The sequence below is a fragment of the Triturus cristatus genome, chromosome 2_1 (genome assembly GCF_964204655.1).
Source record: "Triturus cristatus chromosome 2_1, aTriCri1.1, whole genome shotgun sequence".
Lineage (NCBI taxonomy): Eukaryota > Metazoa > Chordata > Amphibia > Caudata > Salamandridae > Triturus > Triturus cristatus.
The window spans coordinates 54,090,373-54,115,829 of record NC_140581.1 but is presented as its reverse complement, the minus strand read 5'-3'; positions in this window follow the sequence as shown (position 1 = coordinate 54,115,829).

Here is a 25,457-nt window from a genome sequence, read left to right as displayed (position 1 = left end):
AAGTATTTAACATTTACAAAAACATATATATGTATTTCATGTGAATACTAATTGAAGACAAACTCTAAACTAGTCTTAAAACTAATATATTTTTACATCTAATCCTATAATTTTTTTTAATTCAATTTCGCGGATGCACGCTGGGTGCGTGCTGCGTAAGCGCACGGTGCGCGGATCCCATGTGACCTCCAAAAAAAGAGATTTGATTGGTTCATTACACTTCCTCTTCTAACTACTGAAAGACCCCACCCATTTCAATCATTCTTCTTTGAGCTTCTTTAGAGGAACATCTCATCTAGAAGAAACTTTTTGGGGAAGATTTACACAGCGGCAATTTTTCTCAAAACAAAGCCTTCTGCTCAACAACCAACATCTGAATCAGACCTTTCGTCCGATGAGGAATTTGTTGTGGAACCTCCACGCCAAGAAAGATACACCTCTGTGGTGTGGAAATTTTTTTCCTTCCCAGAAGGACAAAACTAACCTAACTCCACTAAAGTGACATGTAAAATATGTCAAAGAGTGCTTTCCAGAGGATATCCCTCAAAAAAATACTGCTAAAACAACTGAAGACTGCATCCCGTGAACCTGGCCAGGCAGGAATGCAGAAGACTCCGACAGCAGCCTCAGCCAGCAGTGGCAAGCACTTCTGCAGCAACTTCTGCAGCATCACCATCAACCACTCACCCGGACATACGTCCTGAATTTGGAAAACTGATGTACGTAACGCAACGTTTACGCGCTTCCATGATGCGTCATCTGCGTCTATGACACGGTAGGTGCGCGGATCCCGCGAAGTATTTAACATTTTAAAAAACATATATATGTATTTCATGTGAATATTAATTGAAGACAAACTCTAAAGTAGTCTTAAAACTCATATATTTTTACATCTAATCCTATAACTTTTTTTAATTGAATTTCGCGGATGCGCGCTGGATACGTGCTGCGTAAGCGCAGGGTGCACGGATCCCATGTGACCTACAAAAAAAGAGATTTGATTGGTTCATTACACTTCCTATTCTAACTATTGAAAGACCCCACCCATTTCAATCATTCTTTGAGCTTCTTTGGAGGAACATCTCACACCTTAGAACTAGAAGAAACTTTTTGGGGAAGATTTCCACAGCTGCAATTTTTCTGAAGACAAAAAGCAAAACCACAAGTGCTAAACTTGTGTTTATTTTTTTTTTGGAGAAGTTAACTGTTTTGTTCCTCCTGTTGTCTTTTTTTCCTTTTGAAAAAAACAAAAAAATAACAAAATTGTTCCAAAAAGTACAAACAAATAAAAAAAAAAGAAGAAAAAAAAAGTTCTTATAAGAACTAACATTCCTGGTTTAAAAAAAGAACTACATTTCTTTGTTAGTGTGTGAAAGATTAGATGAATGTATGAGTAGTACATAATTGACTGAATGAATGCATTAGTAGCATATGGTGAATGTATAAGTGCAGAACTAATTGGAAGTGCTGCAGCATCACACAGTAACCTCTTTAACTGCAGTGTGCTGTAGCACTTCCGAAGCACAGGGATGCAACATATGTACATAAATATATTGTAAGTCTATGCTTCTCTCTGCACGGCTGCTTAAACTGCAGCCACGTAGTGACACAGGCACCCTTGCACCATAGTGCAAGGATATCTGTGTCATGTGCTGTTTGTTTTTCTGCAGGAAAACAATGAGAAAATGTATTTTTCTCCTTCAATGTATGCTGAACATTTCAACATGCATTGAAGAAATAAAAATGTGGATAAATGAAAACAATTTTCCTTGTTGTGATTTCCTACACCAATTTTAGAATGGTACAGCATTCACACACATATCGAGATTTATGATTTATGATAAATCTAGACATATGTCTTGTTCTATGAGGATTCAGTGAAATCATGCACAACAACACCTATAGAACACCCTATCAACGCAAAGTGGTCTGCATGATGAGGTTGTATTTACATGGAGTATAAAAAGTGCACAGAGTGCCATTTCCTCTCTTTCTAAATATGAAACACTATCTTACACAATAACTATTTTACAAAAACTGTCATATTTCCGTTTTTAAAATTCGTAGTGAATGATAAAAGTAAGCACAGAGTTTTGTCTGCAAAGATGTTCAAAGAAGAATGATTGAAATGATTGCAGTGCTTCAATAGCTAAAAAGGTGAAATATTATGAACCCCTCAAATCTCTTTGATTGCAGGTCACATGATATCTGATTATGGTCAGATTTCAAAAATACATAAACAGAGTGTTTTTAGAAACGTGTTTCAACTTTGTAGCTTCTTGCAGGCCTCTTCATTCTGCATATTCAGACTTAGTTAAAATTACCTTTACAGTAATATGAATAAAAAATGGTATTCATTTTTTGCTGCTTTTCGATCTAATATAAATTGTTAAAATTTGCTTATTTTAAATTCTGGATCTGTGAAAGAAAAGAAAAAAAAAAATATTACATATAATAATACATTTTTTACAACATGATGTCCACAAAGTAATTTCTTTGCCTTTTTTTGCTGTTCTCAGAATATATTGAATTTCACTAGAAATAGTGATTTCAATAGTACTCATCACTTAACAGCGGGCAAAAAAACAACAATCAGAAAGATTGTTAAAAAAAAACCAGCATACTATTCTCAGTAAAATACCAGAAAATTCAAATCATACATATATGAAATGCTTACAGATTACAAAATTTTATAACTTTAACTTATAAAAACTGTAAATGTTGCCGCATTAAAATAATCACCGAACAAATGACCACCAAAAAGTCCATAATTCAAAAAAATACCTTTCCTTGAGGCCAAATGGTATTTTAGCACTTCTTCTTTATGTAAATTGTCCAATGGTAGTCCTATTAAATTATAATAATAAATTCCTCAGAGAATGAATTATTTTCCTAAAACTTTGGCTTTAAAAATATTAGGTAGGAATTTGGTAATTCATTAGGCAAACGTTGTTTGAAATCCAACTGGGCATCATTACAAAGTGTCCAGCCTTTGTCACATTTTAGATAGGCAGTGTAATGCCCAGATGTGGTGGAAGGACCATCATGGAAAATTATTGCAATTGCTACTAAAGTCCTTCCTGATATTGATAGTTGTGCTGCTACAAATTGTTTTATTAACCCCTTCAGTGCCCATGACGAGATAGTCTCATCATGGAGCGCGGTTGCGCTGTGCCCATGACGAGACTATCTCGTCATTAACCCCGCCCGCTAATGAAACGCCCGGCACAGGGCGTGGAAAGGGCGGGGCACAGAAGGGGTTAAAGTATCCAAATTTCTTCCGTCAGCTGTACAACGTTGCATCATTAAAATTATGTATTCTCCATATTTTCTTAAAATAATGTGGATAACATTTCTGATTTACATTGGCTACACTCCATGTTTTGAATTGCACATTTCACTAATTTATTGAAAGACACTGATTTACAGAAATCTCTCAGTGTCCTCATTGGTGATACATGTATACATGCAATTTTCACAATAATGTTCCCATTTGTAAGATAGGCCAAAAATATTTTCTATTTCTACACCTTCATTTTCAAAAATTGTAAGCATATACATTAAAAATTATTGAGCATCTGGTTGGATATTTTGTGTAAATTGTGTAGAACCAGAACACACATCCAAAAGATTACGAACATCTGAAACAGATTGTATTTTACTTCTATCTGTTGTCAATTTTTCATAAACAGAATGCAACAGAGAACAAAATCTTTTTTGCCGATTCTGAATAATTTGTTATGCAACCCTTCCAGATAAAAAACAACATTAACCACTACATTAGCATAGCAGTTGACACCAGAACTATTTTCAAAATGATAACCAACAATCTCTTCAACAGTGTCCAATTTCTTTTTACCTGCAATCGCAACATTATCTTCTTCTTTTCTTTTCTTGATACCTTCAGAACAGATATTCTCTAACCTTCTTTTTTGACCAACCATACGCTTTTCAAATACAGGATATTGACCTCAATTTGGAGCATACACCCTTCTTAACCTATTATACTCTTTTACACAGTTTGCATCTGCAGTAACCTTTGTCTCATCAAAATCAATCAAAAACAAACCAGATAATGTTCTGACTCGCGACAAAGCAACATATGCCAGAACCTCTTTAAATACAGTAGATCCAATGTTCACCAATGCACTGTCTACACTTAATCCTTGGGATTTATGAATAGTCACTGCATATGCCAGAGAAAATGGAAATTGTTTCCTACGGACATATAAATCTTTAACAGGCAAAAAACGAACTGAACAACGACCAATTTGTTTAACTTCATCAATCTGATCAAATTTAATTTAAAAAAATTCAATTCCTTCTTTTTTCTGATAATTCACAAAATTCACCACTTTGCCCATTGCACAATTAACTAAACCTTTCTCTACATCCAAATTACGCCTTAAAATTACCCGACAGTTTACACACACATACAGTGTCTTTTCCAAACCAGCAGTTTTAGATATTTTTTTTTCTAAACAATCTAGTTTTGATTTCAACTTACCCGTCAAAATAATAGTGATTCCTTCATGTAGTATTTTATTGATGGCTTCCATTTTCACAATTTCTTCATTTTCCAATTTTAATAATTCTTTGTTGAATATTGAACACTCACGCAGTGTCGGCATTAAGCAAATCACTGACTTTTTTAGCAATTTCCACGTACACTTTTGCAGCAACTACATTTTCATTTGGAAAGACATTGCAAAGTTATCGACTCTCCAAAGCTTCTTTCCCTTTTTTTGATAGAATTCCAATTCTTATATCTTGAAGAATAGTTCCATATTCAGCATCATTTGCCTGTTGCATATTTGTTGTTAGTTCCTTGTATTCAAAATTACTCCAAATGCTCACATTGCCAACACTGCCAAGAGACTTTCTGGTATCTTCATGGGCAAGTGATTTAAATACTGGTTGTCCTTTTACCGGTGTCAGTTGCAGTAGATCTCCAAAAACTATGACGTGTTTTCCTCCAAATAACACGTCATACTCTGTTTTAAGAATTTGCTGCATTCTTAAATGTACAAAGGCAAGCATCAAGTTTGAAACCATGCTCACCTCATCAATAATGAGAAGTTTCATTTTCTTCAGCACTCTTGAAACTTCACAACAAGCTTCTCCAGATAGGTTGTGGTATTCCAATTTGTTCTCATGCTCTACTGGCAGCATTAGTAAACAATGTAAAGTAATTCCTTTAATGTTATGTACTGCCAACCCAGTTGGAGCAGTGACAACACAAGACAAATGCGACTCAGTTTTTTTTTGCAGATAACTTGTAATTACTTTAATTAAGAAACTCTTTCCTGTTCCAGCTTGACAACTCACATACATTCGGATAGGTTGAAATGATGTACATGAGCATCCTTTCTTTTCATGAAGTAATCCATGGTCAATCTGCTCTTTCACTTGCTGATATATTTCTTTCTGTTCAACATTTAGTTGATCTTCCAAGTTTCCTAACTGTATTGCATCTTCTTGTGCTTGATACATTGCTGTTTCCACCTCATTCATTGCAATCACTGCTTCATTTTCAACAATTGGTTGTCCTAGTGGATCTTGACTCAGTACAGCAGAACTTTGACTGTCTTGCGAACTGTCTCTAGCAATCTCAGCTGCAATTGTAGCTTCTTGATCAATTTCATCATTCAACATTTTCACATAATTTGCAAAAGCACTGCATTGTATGCTGTCTTTACAAGCATTAAATGAATCTTCATAGCTGGGAAAATCTCCAAGTAATTCCAGTTCAGAACGCCATGGTTTGAACATTTGAAAAAGGGCTAAATAGTAAATTTCCCTTTTGTCAGCAGTGTCGCAACTCAGTTTTCTGTAATTAATTAAATTTCCTTTCCTTTGTTTCACCAGACATCCTTCGGAACCAATCACTCCATATTTTCCATTGTTGATGTTCTCTGTAATATTCCGTTTAAAAGTGCAGTTTTGCAGCACTTCATAGAGACACATGTTCTCAAGATGATGACTTCTCTTTGGATAGTATGTGTCCAACATATTGGTTTTCAAAATATCTGTACTTTCTGGGTCATTTTCTGCTAAATATTCAATTTCTTGAACAGATTTCAGTACTCGATTTCGCTTTCCTGCAAGACCTAGACTCACCCAAATGATTCTTCTACTTTTGAATATAGACTTGCAGATGATAACCGATCTGAACATTCATATGCTCCAATTTCACGATGCGATAACATCTTCAAACTGAAACTGTATAATTTCTTACTTAGAGTCTTCTCGTGAGAAATCTCTTCCCACATTTCATTCAATTCCGTCTTTTCTGATTTAGTAATGTAAGACGTTACATATCGAGCAACAGCAATGGAATTGTCCGCAACATACTGAATATCCATGTTAGCGTTCCACATGGATAAAATAACTGGATTGTAGTCATTTATGTATTTTGATTCTTCGCTTCTTCTTAAGTTGTAGGTGTTTTTCGGAGACTTTTTTGTGATGGTATGTTGTACAGCTGACATAAAACTGTTCACTCTTCCTTTGGCTAATACACGACGACATTTGGTGTAGAACTTATCCTTTGACTTGTACTTTCGTCAACAGTATTTTCCACACCTATGGCTTTGAAATCGTAAGACTTGTTTTTTTAAGTTTTTCTCTTCTCTACTATTTGGAAGAACACATGTAGCATAATCCTCAATGAAAGACAAAACAGTTTCATCTGAATCTGTTCCAAATTTGGGGACATCCTTGACCCATAACAACATATGTATATGAGGAGCACCTCTTGCTTGATACTCCTTTCTCCAAAAGAAATCCACAACTTCTCCAAGAGGAGGATACTTTTTATTGCATATGAAAGACATCATAGCTTCAAATCTATGATTGAAATATCTGCATACATTGACAGGATCCAAAGAGCACAATTCTCCAGGTGTCTTGTAGTCAATATTTTTTATATTGCAATTTGCCTCTTGAAGAAATTCAAGTAAATCATCCCAAGCATACTCAGCACAGCTTCGTGTAACAAACCATGTAGGAGTTCCCAAGTTCCGTAGCATGCATTTCAGTTCTCCATGTCGACGGTACCAATATTCATTAGTCCCACGCTGACATGCCATCAGATTAATCAACTGAGATTCTAAATGATCATCTCTCTGATGCACTTTATCCATAAAATCCTTTGCAGTTACATTTTGAAGATGCATTCCAGTTTTTAAAATGTGATTTACTGCATATGAAAGTTCAGACAAGTCACTTTCAAACAGAAGATGAAACATATAAGGGATACATTGTCGAAATCGTGGATCTTCTGCATAACATCTTGTTGTCCGATATTCAAATGCAGGACGTTCATCATATCGTCCACTTTTTCCTGTTGGAAACAACTGCGGGAAACAGCGAGCTTCCAAGCTCTCTTCCCATACACTCATGGGACTTCCAGTTGCTTTTTTCATTTGAAACAACTCAATTGTATTCCCCATCACCTCTTTCGAATGAAGTGGATGTACACTGTAATGTTCATAGATCTCTTCACATCTGGACATTGTCCACTTAATGTTTCACTATCTTCTTCTAAATCCATTTCTTCTTCTCCGACAAACACATTTCTATAGTACTCATTATTTTTTAACAGATACAATGATGCCTTTTGCACTTTTCTAACATCCACTAACTCTTGCCATATTTTCTTATTCTTAGTAGGAACACCATCAACCAGAATGACTAGTGGCTCATTTTCTGCATGATCTACACCAATGGTTTCAACATTTTTCCTTAAATCTAATGGTAAATACACAACTCTTCCTTTCAATCCTCTTTGCAACTCTGATGGAGGTAATTTACTTGTTTTGGGCTCCTTATGAACAATAGCCTGAAACGGGTGAACACATTGTATCAGAATAGACTCATACGTATTTAAATCTATCAGCTCTGGAGGAATAGCAACCAACTCTAGATTATTATGACCAGCTCTAGCAGGCATTTTATTCTCATCTAATTTATTATAACAATATTTGCAAATACGCTGCTCAGATCCCAAATCAAAACAATCCTCTACCAGCAAATAAGTTGCAAATTCCATCCACTTATCATTATCTTCTATTTCACTCTTTAAAAACAGATTGACACCCCTAGTCTGATTCTTATAGTGACTTCGCCGACAACAAATACAAGAAACATTTGGTCTTTCACCTGAAATTACCTTAAACTTTGTGATTTCTTCCTCAAATTTTTCTGTAATTACGTGTTCTACATTGTCTTCAACATTTTGTTCCACTAATGTGTCAGTTTCTTCACTCTCTTGCTGAGGCCCAAAGTAACAAAACTCAATATCCTCACAGACCTGCTTCACATCTGATACTGACCCACGCAAAAGAGCATTGTTCAACTCACTTAACTTTAGTGCTGGACTTTTTGCATAATAGAACCTTCTCACTAACTTCCGCATTTGAGTATGATGTACTGCCAGCATTCTGAAATGGTGAAAAACACTTTCACAAACTTTCCTAGAAAGACAAGCCAGAGAATGACCTTGCAAACCAGTATGTTTTCTCATTCTGCAAGGGTCTAGTCCTTGCAACAGCTTAATCTTTTGTTTTACACTTTTTTTACTATAGGTTCATAAAAACTACATAATTTTTCAATAGATTCCTGTCGTACACTGCAAACACTACTGCAATCCCAAGTGTACACAGGGTTTTTAGCACGTCTCCCTAAAACTTCATCAGCTATCACTTCTTCTGCATTTCTTTCAACCATTTTCTCTTTCTCCATTGGACAACTATCACTAACTTCATAACCTCTACCACTGGTGTCAACTGCATACAATAATTTTTCACTTAGTGAATAACTCTCTTCATTAAATAAAGGCTCTGAACTAAAACTGTGTTTCCATTCTCCCAAAAATTATTAATAATTCTTTTCCTCCTACTTTTGGCCTTCATTACATATATTGGTTTATCTAGTATTCAATTTCTTTTTACTTCAAAAGCCTTCTCCACAATGATTTCAATATGCTTCTTCTTTTTATAAAATAAAGCTCTCTTTTTATATTTCTTCACATCTTTCAGCAAATTATTCACTACTCTCTTGTAAAATATTTTTTTTGTGTAATTCCTTATACTGATTTTGTCTTCTTTTACCATACTTTATCTCCTTTGACTGAACATTTGCTTTTTTACTTTTCCTCCTAATTTGATTTTTTTCTTACTTAAACAAATCTGTGAAACTGGAGCATTCTCTACCTTTTGCTTGCTCCTACAAACATTTTTAATAAATTGCTTTGTGATCTTACCAGAAGATGTTTTCCTTTTAGCCACATTATCTTGTACATTCAATACTTCTGGTTGATGTTTCTTCAAATAATCCACCTGTCTCTGCTCTTTTCTTTTTCTTTTTTTTTCTGGCATAATTTCTCTCTTTTAACGTTAAAAAACAGTATCTGTAAAAAAAGAATCACAAATAAAAGTATATTAATAACTTGCAAATTTATACTATTCTATTACTGTACAAACACATTTTATATAAAAACTGACTAAGAAACTATGTCCCTGAACCACAAGTGTGACGATGATTAAAACACTACATACATAGTGCATACTACTTTGAAGCAGTCCATGCCCTAAAGCCTCCCTCACTAAAAGACTACATGCTAACAGACTGAATGATTACAATACTATAAGGAAACAAACTGAGTGAGTGACAGGGTGTTTCCTAGAAGTGTATGAATACTGACATGGATATTGATGGTGTGAAAAACAAGTGTGTAGGTGATTAGAGACCTACATGCATACTGGACAAATGTTTCAATCCATCCATATGTTAAGGCCTGTCTCACTCCAATACTATTTGGATACTGATTAAATGATTAGAGTACTGCAAGGAGAGTGCCTGGGTGAGTTTATAAGTGTTCGGGTTTTGGCACACTCAATGGATTACTCCATGGTGCTGAATGGGTCACTAGAGGAATCCAAGGGGAGTGACAGAGTATTTGCTAGAAGTACTTGGATACTGACTGAATGATTAGAGTACTGCAAGGAGAGTGCCTGGGTGAATTTATCAGTGGTTGGGTTTTGATGCAGTCAATGGATTAGTACATGGTGCTGAATGAGTCACTACAGGAGTGCAAAGGGAGTGACAGGATGTTTGCTGGAATTGTATGGATAATGACTGGTGAATCGCAGGTATGAAAGACAAGTGTGTAGATGGTTAGAGAACTACGTGCATAGTGGATAGGGGTTTGAAGCAGTCCATATGCTAAGGCCTGGTCACTGAATGAGCACTTGGGTACTGACTGAATGATTAGAGTACTGCAAGGACACTGCCTTGGTGAATTTATAAGTGTTTGGGTTTTGGTGCACTGAAAGGATTAGTACATAGTGTTGAATGGATCAGTAGTGTAGTACAAAGTCAGTGCCAGGGTGTTTCCTGGAAGTATATGGATATTGACTGGGGAATTGAAGGTGTGAAAGACAAGTGGATAGGTGGTTAGAGGACTGCATCCATACTGCATAGATATTTAAAGCAGTCCATGTGCTAAGGCCTGACTCACTGCATGAGTACTTGGGTACTGACTGAATGATTGGAGTACAACAAGGAGAGTCCCTGGGTGAATTTATAAGTGGTAGGATTTTGGCGCAGGGAATGGATTAGAACTTGGTACTGAATTGGTCACTAGAAGAGTGCAAAGGCAGTGACAGGATGCTTGCTGCTCCGTATGGATACTGACTAGGGAATTGAAAGTGTGAAAGACAAGTGTCTAGGTGGTTAGAAGACTGCATGCATAGTAGATAGGGGATTGAAGCAGTCGATGTGCTAAGGCCTGGCTCACTGCATGAATACTTAGGCAGTGACTGAATCATTAGAGTACTGGAAAGAGAGTGTCTTGGTGAATTTATAAGTGTTTGGGTTTTGGCACAGTGAATGGATTACTACATGGTGCTGAATGGGTCACTAGAACACTGCAAAGGCAGTGACAGGGTGTTTCCTGGAAGTGTATGGATACTGACTAGGGAATTGAAGGTGTGAAAAACAACGGTATAGGTGGTTAGAGAACTACATGCATACTGCATAGACATTTGAAGCAGTGTATTTATTAATGAATGGTTCACAACATAAGTACTTAGAAACTAACTAAATCATCAGACTACTCCTAGGACAGTCCCTGGGTAAAAATTTTAAATTTGCAGTTCTGGTGCAGTAAAGACAATACTACATGGTACTGCACTTTAGTGTCAAAGCATGATTCATTTTGTCAATGCATAAGCAAACTAATGCTACTAAAACTTGACAACATGACAGGTTTAAAAACACTTATCTGCCACCAAATACATAATGTTACCAAATGCTTCTCTCACAGTGGTTCCCAAATGCACACAGACTCACAGTGTGATTCTAGACAATCACCACTATCCCTAGGAATATACCAAAACTCATTCACTACAGTGGAAGTGGTAAGGGAACTGCACACAATCTACATATTTCTCGACTGCACTTTAGTGTCAATACCTGACTCATTTAATCAACGCATAAGAAAAGACTTGCTTCTAATGCTACTAAAACTTCACAACATGACAAGTTTTTAAAAAGTTATCTGTCAGCAAATACACGATGTTACCAAACAGTTCTCTCACAGTGGTTCCCAAATGCACACAGACTCACAGTGTGATTCTAGACAAGCACCACTATCCCTAGGAGTTTACCAAAACTTATTCGCTACAGTGAAAGTGGTAAAGGTACTGCACACAATCTACATATTTCACAACTGCACTTTAGTGTCAATGCCTGACTCATTTAATCAATGCATAAGCAAAGACTGGCTTCTAATGCTACTAAAACTTCACAACATAACATGTTTTAAAACACTTATCTGTCAGCAAATAGACGATGTTACCAAACGCTTCTCACAGTGGTTCACAAATGCACACAGACTCACAGTGTGATTCTAGACAAGCACCACTATCCCTAGGAATATACCAAAACTCATTCACTACACTGAAAGTGGTAAAGGAAAGGCCCACACTCTACATATTTCACAACTACACTTTACTGTCAATTCCTAACTCATTTAATGAAAGCATAAGATAATTTGATTTTTTTCTTACTTAAACAAATCTGTGAAACTGGAGCATTCTCTACCTTTTGCTTGCTCCTACAAACATTTTTAATAAATTGCTTTGTGATCTTAACAGAAGATTTTTTCCTTTTAGCCACATTATCTTGTACATTCAATACTTGTGGTTGATGTTTCTTCAAATAATCCACCTGTCTCTGCTCTTTTCTTTTTCTTTTTTTTTCTGGCATAATTTCTCTCTTTTAACGTTGAAAAACAGTATCTGTAAAAAAAGAATCACAAATAAAAGTATATTAATAACTTGCAAATTTATACTATTCTATAACTGTACAAACACATTTTATATAAAAACTGACTAAGAAACTATGTCCCTGAACCACAAGTGTGACGATGATTAAAACACTACATACATAGTGCATACTACTTTGAAGCAGTCCATGCCCTAAAGCCTCCCTCACTAAAAGACTACATGCTAACAGACTGAATGATTACAATACTATAAGGAAACAAACTGAGTGAGTGACAGGGTGTTTCCTAGAAGTGTATGAATACTGACATGGATATTGATGGTGTGAAAAACAAATGTGTAGGTGATTAGAGACCTACATGCATACTGGACAAATGTTTCAATCCATCCATATGTTAAGGCCTGTCTCACTCCAATACTATTTGGATACTGATTCAATGATTAGAGTACTGCAAGGAGAGTGCCTGGGTGAGTTTATAAGTGTTCCGGTTTTGGCACACTCAATGGATTACTCCATGGTGCTGAATGGGTCACTAGAGGAATCCAAGGGGAGTGACAGAGTATTTGCTAGAAGTACTTGGATACTGACTGAATGATTAGAGTACTGCAAGGAGAGTGCCTGGGTGAATTTATCAGTGGTTGGGTTTTGATGCAGTCAATGGATTAGTACATGGTGCTGAATGAGTCACTACAGGAGTGCAAAGGGAGTGACAGGATGTTTGCTGGAATCGTATGGATAATGACTGGTGAATCGCAGGTATGAAAGACAAGTGTGCAGATGGTTAGAGAACTACGTGCATAGTGGATAGGGGTTTGAAGCAGTCCATATGCTAAGGCCTGGTCACTGAATGAGCACTTGGGTACTGACTGAATGATTAGAGTACTGCAAGGACACTGCCTTGGTGAATTTATAAGTGTTTGGGTTTTGGTGCACTGAAAGGATTAATACATAGTGTTGAATGGATCAGTAGTGTAGTACAAAGTCAGTGCCAGGGTGTTTCCTGGAAGTATATGGATATTGACTGGGGAATTGAAGGTATGAAAGACAAGTGGATAGGTGGTTAGAGGACTGCATCCATACTGCATAGATATTTAAAGCAGTCCATGTGCTAAGGCCTGACTCACTGCATGAGTACTTGGGTACTGACTGAATGATTGGAGTACAACAAGGAGAGTCCCTGGGTGAATTTATAAGTGGTAGGATTTTGGCGCAGGGAATGGATTAGAACTTGGTACTGAATTGGTCACTAGAAGAGTGCAAAGGCAGTGACAGGATGCTTGCTGGTCTGTATGGATACTGATTAGGAATTGAAAGTGTGAAAGACAAGTGTCTAGGTGGTTAGAAGACTGCATGCATAGTAGATAGGGGATTGAAGCAGTCCATGTGCTAAGGCCTGGCTCACTGCATGAATACTTAGGCAGTGACTGAATCATTAGAGTACTGGAAAGAGAGTGTCTTGGTGAATTTATAAGTGTTTGGGTTTTGGCACAGTGAATGGATTACTACATGGTGCTGAATGGGTCACTAGAACACTGCAAAGGCAGTGACAGGGTGTTTCCTGGAAGTGTATGGATACTGACTAGGGAATTGAAGGTGTGAAAAACAACGGTATAGGTGGTTAGAGAACTACATGCATACTGCATAGACATTTGAAGCAGTGTATTTATTAATGAATGGTTCACAACATAAGTACTTAGAAACTAACTAAATCATCAGACTACTCCTAGGACAGTCCCTGGGTAAAAAATTTAAATTTTCAGTTCTGGTGCAGTAAAGACAATACTACATGGTACTGCACTTTAGTGTCAAAGCATGATTTATTTTGTCAATGCATAAGCAAACTAATGCTACTAAAACTTGACAACATGACAGGTTTAAAAACACTTATCTGCCACCAAATACATAATGTTACCAAATGCTTCTCTCACAGTTGTTCCCAAATGCACACAAACTCACAGTGTGATTCTAGACAAGCAACACTATCACTAGGAGTTTACCAAACCTCATTCACTACAGTGGAAGTGGTAAGGGAACTGCACACAATCTACATATTTCTCGACTGCACTTTAGTGTCAATACCTGACTCATTTAATCAACGCATAAGAAAAGACTTGCTTCTAATGCTACTAAAACTTCACAACATGACAAGTTTTTAAAAAGTTATCTGTCAGCAAATACACGATGTTACCAAACGCTTCTCTCACAGTGGTTCCCAAATGCACACAGACTCACAGTGTGCTTCTAGACAATCACCACTATCCCTAGGAATATACCAAAACTCATTCACTACAGTGTAAGTGGTAAAGGAACTGCACACAATCTACATATTTCATGACTGCACTTTAATGTCAATGCCTGACTAATGTAATCAACGCATAAGCAAATACTGGCTTTTAATGCTACTAAAACTTGACAACATGACAGGTTTTAAAACATTTATCTGTCAGCAAATACACGATGTTACCAAACAGTTCTCTCACAGTGGTTCCCAAATGCACACATACTCACAGTGTGATTCTAGACAAGCACCACTATCCCTAGGAGTTTACCAAAACTTATTCGCTACAGTGAAAGTGGTAAAGGTACTGCACACAATCTACATATTTCACAACAGCACTTTAGTGTCAATGCCTGACTCATTTAATCAATGCATAAGCAAAGACTGGCTTCTAATGCTACTAAAACTTCACAACATGACATGTTTTAAAACACTTATCTGTCAGCAAATAGACGATGTTACCAAACGCTTCTCACAGTGGTTCACAAATGCACACAGACTCACAGTGTGATTCTAGACAAGCACCACTATCCCTAGGAATATACCAAAACTCATTCACTACACTGAAAGTGGTAAAGGAGAGGCCCACACTCTACATATTTCACAACTACACTTTACTGTCAATTCCTAACTCATTTAATGAAAGCATAAGACATAACTGTCTTCTAATGCTACTAAAACTTGACAACATGACAGGTTTTAAAACATTTATCTGTCAGCAAATACACGATGTTACCAAACAGTTCTCTCACAGTGGTTCCCAAATGCACACAGATTCACAGTGTGATTCCGGACAAGCACCACTATCCCTAGGAGTTTACCAAAACGTATTCACTACAGTAAAAGTGGTAAAGGTACTGCACACAATCTACATATTTCATAACTGCACTTTAGTGTCAATGCCTGACTCATTTAATCAATGCATAAGCAAAGACTGGCTTCTAATGCTACTAACACTTCACAACATGACATGTTTTAAAACACTTTTCTGTCAGCAAATAGACGATGTTACCAAATGCTTCTCTCACAGTGGTTCACAAATGCACACAGACTCACAGTGTGATTCTAGACAAGCACCACTATCCCTAGGAATATACCAAAACTTATTCACTACACTGAAAGTGGTAAAGGAAAGGCCCACACTCTACATATTTCACAACTACAATTTACTGTCAATACCTAACTCATTTAATGAAAGCATCAGACATAACTGTCTTCTAATGCTACTAAAACTTGACAACATGACAGGTTTTAAAACATTTATCTGTCAGCAAATACACGATGTTACCAAACAGTTCTCTCACAGTGGTTCCCAAATGCACACAGATTCACTGTGTGATTCTAGACAAGCACCACTATCACTAGGAGTTTACCAAAACCTATTCACTAAAGTAAAAGTGGTAAAGGTACTGCACACAATCTACATATTTCACAACTGCACTTTAGTGTCAATGACTGACTCATTTAATCAATGCATAAGCAAAGACTGGCTTCTAATGCTACTAAAACTTCACAACATGACATGTTTTAAAACACTTATCTGTCAGCAAATAGACGATGTTACCAAACGTTTCTCTCAAAGTGGTTCACAAATGCACAAAGACTCATAGTGTGATTCTAGACAAGCAACAATATCCCTAGGAATATACCAAAACTCATTCACTACACTGAAAGTGGTAAAGGAAATGCACACAATCTACATATTTCACAACTACACTTTACTGTCAATACCTAACTCATTTAATGAAAGCATAAGCCATAACTGTCTTCTAATGCTACTAAAACTTGACAACATGACAGGTTTTAAAACATTTATCTGTCAGCAAATACACGATGTTACCAAACAGTTCTCTCACAGTGGTTCCCAAATGCGCACAGACTCACAGTGTGATTCTAGACAAGCAACACTATCGCTAGGAATATACCAAAACTCATTCACTACACTGAAAGTGGTAAAGGGAATGCACACAATCTACATATTTGAAGACTACACTTTTCTTTCAATACCTAACTCATTTAATGAAAGCTTAAGCCATAACTGTCTTCTAATACTACTAAAACTTGACAACATGACAGGTTTAAAAACATTTATCTGTCAGCAAATACACAAACTTACCAAACAGTTCTCTCACAGTGGTTCCCAAATGCACACAGACTCACAGTGTGATTCAAGACAAGCACCACTATCCCTAGGAGTTTACCAAAACTCATTCATTACAGTGGAAGAGGTAAGGGAACTCTACACAATCTACATATTTCACAACTGCACTTTAGTGTCAATGCCTGACTCATTTAATCAACGCATAAGCAACGACTGGCTTCTAATGCTACTAAAACTTGACAACATGACATGTTTTAAAACACTTATCTGTAAGCAAATAGACAATGTTACCAAACGCTTCTCTCACAGTGGTTAATAATGCACAAAGACTCACAGTGAGATTCTAGACAAGCACCACTATCCCTAGGAGTTCACCAAAACTCATTCACTACAGTGGAAGAGGTAAGGGAACTCTACACAATCTACATATTTCACAACTGCACTTTAGTGTCAATGCCTGACTGATTTAATCAACGCATAAGCAAAGACTGGCTTCTAATGCTACTAAAACTTGACAACATGACATGTTTTAAAACAGTTATCTGTCAGCAAATACACAATGTTACCAAATGCTTCTCTCACAATCCTTACCCAAATGCACACAGACTCACAGTGTGATTTTAGACAATCAACACTATCCTAGGAGTTTACCAAACTCATTCACTATAGTGCAAGTGGTAAGGGAACTGCACACAATCTACATATTTCAGGACTACACTTTTCTGTCAAAGCCTGACTCATTTAATCAAATCATAAGCCATAACTGTCTTCTAATGCTACTAAAACTTCACAACATGACAGGTTAAAACAGTTATCTGTCAGCAAATACACAATGTTACCAAAAGCTTCTCTCACAGTGGTTCCCAAATGCACACATACTTACTGTGTGATTCTAGACAAACAACACTATCCCTTGCGCTATACCAAAACACATTTCTTCATCTTGCAGAAGTACTACATTTTAGTATAGAAACATAACATAACTCCTTTCACAAATTCATAAACAATGTCTGGTTTCTAATTCTACCAAAATATAAAAACTGCACAGTTATCTGTCTGCAAATACATGAAAAACACAAATGCTTATCACAGAATGGTTTCTACATGCACACACACTGTCAATAAGATTGTAGAGAAAAAAAAGGTACTCCCTACACTTTAGCAGAAGAAATACATTAGTCTGATTAAAATCAAAATAGTCTACATACATCCCCTCACAATTAAATAACTCACCTTTCAAGATGTTTTGTAGATTAAGAAGTATATCAGTCACACACCAGATATCAGTCACACACCAGATTTTCTTATACAGAATCTCTGCACTGTGCACCTGTCAGCAGAACCAAAGAATGGCAAAGTTTCCCTCTCTTTTTCCACACATATACATGTAAACATCAAATCACACTCCTTCCCACATAAATTCAAAAGCAAACACACATTTCTATTGACAGGATGCTTGCTGGTCTGTATGGATACTGACTAGGGAATTGAAAGTGTGAAAGACAAGTGTCTAGGTGGTTAGAAGACTGCATGCATAGTAGATAGGGGTTTGAAGCAGTCCATGTGCTAAGGCCTGGCTCACTGCATGAATACTTAGGCAGTGACTGAATTATTAGAGTACTGGAAAGAGAGTGTCTTGGTGAATTTATAAGTGTTTGGGTTTTGGCACAGTGAATGGATTACTACATGGTGCTGAATGGGTCACTAGAAGACTGCAAAGGGAGAGACAGGGTGTTTCCTGGAAGTGTATGGATACTGACTAGGGAATTGAAGGTGTGAAAAACAACGGTATAGGTGGTTAGAGAACTACATGCATACTGCATAGACATTTGAAGCAGTGTATTTAGTAATGAATGGTTCACAACATAAGTACTTAGAAACTAACTAAATCATCAGACTACTTCTAGGACAGTCCCTGGGTAAAATTTTTAAATTTTCAGTTCCGGTGCAGTGAAAACAATACTACATGGTACTGCACTTTAGTGTCAAAGCATGATTCATTTTGTCAATGCATAAGCAAACTAATGCTACTAAAACTTGACAACATGACAGGTTTAAAAACACTTATCTGCCACCAAATACATAATGTTACCAAATGCTTCTCTCACAGTGGTTCCCAAATGCACACAAACTCACAGTGTGATTCTAGAGTGGAAGTGGTAAGGGAACTGCAAAAAATCTACATATTTCTCGACTGCACTTTAGTGTCAATACCTGACTCATTTAATCAACGCATAAGAAAAGACTTGCTTCTAATGTTACTAAAACTTCACAACATGACAAGTTTTTAAAAAGTTATCTGTCAGCAAAAACACGATGTTACCAAACGCTTCGCTCACAGTGGTTCCCAAATGCACACAGACTTACAATGTGCTTCTAGACAATCACCACTATCCCTAGGAATATACCAAAACTCATTCACTACAGTGAAAGTGGTAAAGGAACTGCACACAATCTACATATTTCACGACTGCACTTTAATGTCAATGCCTGACTAATGTAATCAACGCATAAGCAAATACTGGCTTCTAATGCTACTAAAACTTGACAACATGACAGGTTTTAAAAAATTTATCTGTCAGCAAATACACGATGTTACCAAACAGTTCTCTCACAGTGGTGCCCAAATGCACACAGACTCACAGTGTGATTCTAGACAAGAACCACTATCCCTAGGAGTTCACCAAAACTTATTCACTACAGTGAAAGTGGTAAAGGTACTGAACACAATCTACATATTTCACAACTGCACTTTAGTGTCAATGCCTGACTCATTTAATCAATGCATAAGCAAAGACTGGCTTCTAATGCTACTAAAACTTCACAACATGACATGTTTTAAAACACTTATCTGTCAGCAAATAGACGATGTTACCAAACGCTTCTCACAGTGGTTCACAAACGCACACAGACTCACAGTGTGATTCTAGACAAGCACCACTATCCCTAGGAATATACCAAAACTCATTCACTACACTGAAAGTGGTAAAGGAAAGGCCCACACTCTACATATTTCACAACTACACTTTACTGTCAATTCCTAACTCATTTAATGAAAGCATAAGGCATAACTGTCTTCTAATGCTACTAAAACTTGACAACATGACAGGTTTTAAAACATTTATCTGTCAGCAAATACACGATGTTACCAAACAGTTCTCTCACAGTGGTTCCCAAATGCACACAGATTCACAGTGTGATTCTAGACAAGCACCACTATCCCTAGGAGTTTACCAAAACGTATTCACTACAGTAAAAGTGATAAAGGTACTGCACACAATCTACATATTTCATAACTGCACTTTAGTGTCAATGCCTGACTCATTTATTCAATGCATAAGCAAAGACTGGCTTCTAATGCTACTAAAACTTCACAACATGACATGTTTTAAAACACTTATCTGTCAGCAAATAGACGATGTCACCAAACGCTTCTCTCACAGTGGTTCACAAATGCACACAGACTCACAGTGTGATTCTTGACAAGCACCACTATCCCTAGGAGTTTACCAAAACTTATTCACTACAGTGAAAGCGCTAAAGGTACTGCACACAATCTACATATTTCACAACTGCACTTTAGTGTCAATGCCTGACTCATTTAATCAATGCATAAGCAAAGACTGGCTTCTAATGCTACTAACACTTCACAACATGACATGTTTTAAAACACTTTTCTGTCAGCAAATAGACGATGTTACCAAATGCTTCTCTCACAGTGGTTCACAAATGCACACAGACTCACAGTGTGATTCTTGACAAGCACCACTATCCCTAGGAGTTTACCAAAACGTATTCACTACAGTGAAAGAGCTAAAGGTACTGCACACAATCTACATATTTCACAACTGCACTTTAGTGTCAATGACTGACTCATTTAATCAATGCATAAGCAAAGACTGGCTTCTAATGCTACTAACACTCCACAACATGACATGTTTTAAAACACTTTTCTGTCAGCAAATAGACGATGTTACCAAATGCTTCTCTCACAGTGGTTCACAAATGCACACAGATTCACAGTGTGATTCTAGACAAGCACCACTATCCCTAAGAGTTTACCAAAACTTATTCACTAAAGTAAAAGTGGTAAAGGTACTGCACACAATCTACATATTTCACAACTGCACTTTAGTGTCAATGACTGACTCATGTAATCAATGCATAAGCAAAGACTGGCTTGTAATGCTACTAAAACTTCACAACATGACATGTTTCAAAACACTTATCTGTCAGCAAATAGACGATGTTACCAAACGCTTCTCTCACAGTGGTTCACAAATGCACAAAGACTCATAGTGTGATTCTAGACAAGCAACAATATCCCTAGGAATATACCAAAACTCATTCACTACACTGAAAGTGGTAAAGGAAATGGACACAATCTACATATTTCACAACTACACTTTACTGTCAATACCTAACTCATTTAATGAAAGCATAAGCCATAACTGTCTTCTAATGCTACTAAAACTTGACAACATGACAGGTTTTAAAACATTTATCTGTCAGCAAATACACGATGTTACCAAACAGTTCTCTCACAGTGGTTCCCCAATGCGCACAGACTCACAGTGTGATTCTAGACAAGCAACACTATCGCTAGGAATATACCAAAACTCATTCACTACACTGAAAGTGGTAAAGGGAATGCACACAATCTACATATTTGAAGACTACACTTTTCTGTCAATACCTAACTCATTTAATGAAAGCATAAGCCATAACTGTCTTCTAATACTACTAAAACTTGACAACATGACAGGTTTAAAAACATTTATCTGTCAGCAAATACACAAACTTACCAAACAGTTCTCTCACAGTGGTTCCCAAATGCACACAGACTCACAGTGTGATTCTAGACAAGCACCACTATCCCTAGGAGTTTACCAAAACTCATTCACTACAGTGGAAGAGGTAAGGGAACTCTACACAATCTACATATTTCACAACTGCACTTTAGTGTCAATGCCTGACTCATTTAATCAATGCATAAGCAACGACTGGCTTCTAATGCTACTAAAACTTGACAACATGACATGTTTTAGAACACTTATCTGTCAGCAAATAGACGATGTTACCAAACGCTTCTCTCACAGTGGTTAAAAATGCACACAGACTCACAGTGAGATTCTAGACAAGCACCACTATCCCTAGGAGTTCACCAAAACTCATTCACTACAGTGGAAGAGGTAATGGAACTCTACACAATCTACATATTTCACAACTGCACTTTAGTGTCAATGCCTGACTGATTTAATCAACGCATAAGCAAAGACTGGCTTCTAATGCTACTAAAACTTGACAACATGACATGTTTAAAACAGTTATTTGTCAGCAAATACACGATGTTACCAAATGCTTCTCTCACAATCCTTACCCAAATGCACACAGACTCACAGTGTGATTTTAGACAATCAACACTATCCTAGGAGTTTACCAAAACTCATTCACTACAGTGCAAGTGGTAAAGGAACTGCACACAATCTACATATTTCAGGACTGCACTTTTCTGTCAAAGCCTGACTCATTTAATCAAATCATAAGCCATAACTGTCTTCTAATGCTGCTAAAACTTCACAACATGACAGGTTAAAACAGTTATCTGTCAGCAAATACACAATGTTACCAAAAGCTTCTCTCACAGTGGTTCCCAAATGCACACATACTTACTGTGTGATTCTAGACAAACAACACTATCCCTTGCGCTATACCAAAACACATTTCTTCATCTTGCAGAAGTACTACATTTTAGTATAGAAACATAACATAACTCCTTTCACAAATTCATAAACAATGTCTGGTTTCTAATTCTACCAAAATATAAAAACTGCACAGTTATCTGTCTGCAAATACATGAAAAACACAAATGCTTATCACAGAATGGTTTCTACATGCACACACACTGTCAATAAGATTGTAGAGAAAAAAAAGGTACTCCCTACACTTTAGCAGAAGAAATACATTAGTCTGATTAAAATCAAAATAGTCTGCATACATCCCCTCACAATTAAATAACTCACCTTTCAAGATGTTTTGTAGATTAAGAAGTATATCAGTCACACACCAGATATCAGTCACACACCAGATTTTCTTATACAGAATCTCTGCACTGTGCACCTGTCAGCAGAACCAAAGAATGGCAAAGTGTCCCTCTCTTTTTCCACACATATACATGTAAACATCAAATCACACTCCTTCCCACATAAATTCAAAAGCAAACACACATTTCTATTGGTTAAACATTTCAACCCTTTTCAAATTACATAAACTTCAACCCTTCCCCCAATCTGCCTTCTGCCCGTTACCATAGAAACATGTCATGGAACACTGTACTGAGGACACAGGTCAGAAGTTAAGCACACACAATGTTGCTAATCAAGTCAGCAAGTAAGCTTGACTTCTCAACATATCAGCTTATCATATATAATTCTCCTTACAATCAGTTTTTGTTAACCAATAAGAGTAATGCATTTAAAAAACAGAAATATGCACCCTACCTTTCAGTGTAGAAGGTTGTCAAACAACCAATGATTTCTTGTCTTTTTTCAAACTTAGCCACCATTTTAGAAACAATCTTACTTTCTAAACTGCCATTTCATTTAGAGAGACCATCTGAGTGCATCCAGACCTCCTTACAAGATGCTTACAGTGTGGATTGTGGGACACAGCTATATTTTATGGAGCCAAAGGTATGCAGAAAACAAAGGCATTCACAAAGACCTAGGTATTCCAAATGTAGACATGAAATGGATTGGACAGAGAGGGTTAAAGTGGCACCAATTGATGCCATAGGTGAAATCCTTCATGCAAATCCAACACCCTGACCTCATAATAGTGCACTGTGGTGGCAATGACCTAGGCACTTTGACTGGGGTAGGTCTGGAAATGCTTATGAAGGACACCTTTGCAGAACTGATTTCACTTTTCCCTAAAACTGCCTTTGTGTATTCTAACATATGCCAAAGGCAGAAATGGAACTGGTCCGATCATTTTTGTCCACAGATTGAGAAAGCTAGGAAACATGTGAATAAATCTGTTTCTGCTTTTCTCCGAGACTACAGAATGGGGTCCATTTACAATAACAATCTGCGCTTTCATATGCAAGAGAAGTATAGGAGAGATGGAGTACACTTTACTGATGAAGGAAACCTCAACAACTTTAGACTCTGTATAGGAACTTACTTATAAGTACCAAAAACTCTGAATGAACACAACGGCTCTTTTTAGAGCCACTCAAGAACAAAACACTTATGGTTAATCTTTATCTCCCAACAATTTTATTTTTTTTCCCTTGGATCCGTGAACCCACCGCGAGAGGATCCGTGTATCCAACGCGATAGGATGCGCGCACCGTGCGCGCATTTTGCCGTATTCTTTTTTTAAAGGGACCCCAGGGGGTCCTTCTGGGACCCCCTAAGCACCTCTAGAGGGTTAGAGTATTTCCACTCTGCCCCCTTTGTATGTTTTACACACTTTTTCCCCTTGCTTCTTCAGCCTTGCTTCTACCGAGGCAGAAAATGGCCGCCAACAGTTCCTGATTTCGAATGTAGAGAGACACTCGACAGCCAATTAGCATTCAGCACGCGATCGGGAGGGTGCGCGCTTGGTTCGGGGAGGGTGCACTTACGGTGCGGGTAGGGTGCGCGGATCCTCCGAGGCCATAGATATATAAGTACATTAACTCTAATTTTCTCAGGAACTACTGAACGGATTCACACCATATATGCAAAAGGCACGAGTCCAAACTGGGGACTACCTCTTTGCCAAATTTGGTGTCATTCCGTTCAGCGGTTCGGGCTGTAGCTGCGACAATAGATCCTATGGGAAATTGTATGGGAAAACGTGTTTTGGGACCCCCCTTTTTTCTCAGCCCCCGCTTGACGGATCACCGCAAAACTTTCAGGGTAGGTGCGGAGCAGAGCTGGCCAATAGTTTAGAAAATTTTGCGAGGATTCGTCAACCGGCGCCAGACTTATTGATAATAGAATGTTGCGGATTTCCTATGGAAAATAGGCCCTAACTATAACTACCTACTGGCGAATGCCAGTAGGTAATATATATATATATATATATATATGTATATATATATATATATATATATATATATATATATATATATATATACATATATATATATACACATATATATATATATATATATATATATTCACTGAAAAAACCATAGGTTTCAGGGGTGTTATAGTTAGCTGGACTTTTCACTTGTACAAAACCATTGAAATTCCCCCGTTATAGTTAGTTCAGCTAACTATAACTCTCGCGCCCGCAATGCACTGCTGATGACGTCACATATTACATCACTCATGACATGGTCAGTGACATCACTCATGACATCACTGATGACATCTCAAATGACATCACTGATGACATCACTGATGACATCATCCAGTGAATGTGTGTTTTTCTGAAAATAAATATGTTTTATATATGTATATCTCAAGGTCGATGGAAGAATAAATGGGTATATAAGTGTCTAAATGGATGATTTGTTTTTGAAAAATTGATTGTGTAACTGACTGATTAAGTGTATCATAGTGAATACATGGCTTAGTGAGTAATGTTTAAATATGTAAATATCTGTATCAGTCTCTCACTTTGTGTATAAGTGGCTGCATGGGTTGGTGAGTAGCTACATGGGTGTCTATATAGGTTATTAGTTGTTTTTTTGAGTATCAGTCTGAGTGTCTGCATGGTTCGGTGGGGGGTATTACGTAGTGCATAGGTGCATGAATGAGTGACTCACTGTTTGTATGTGTTGAACACAGC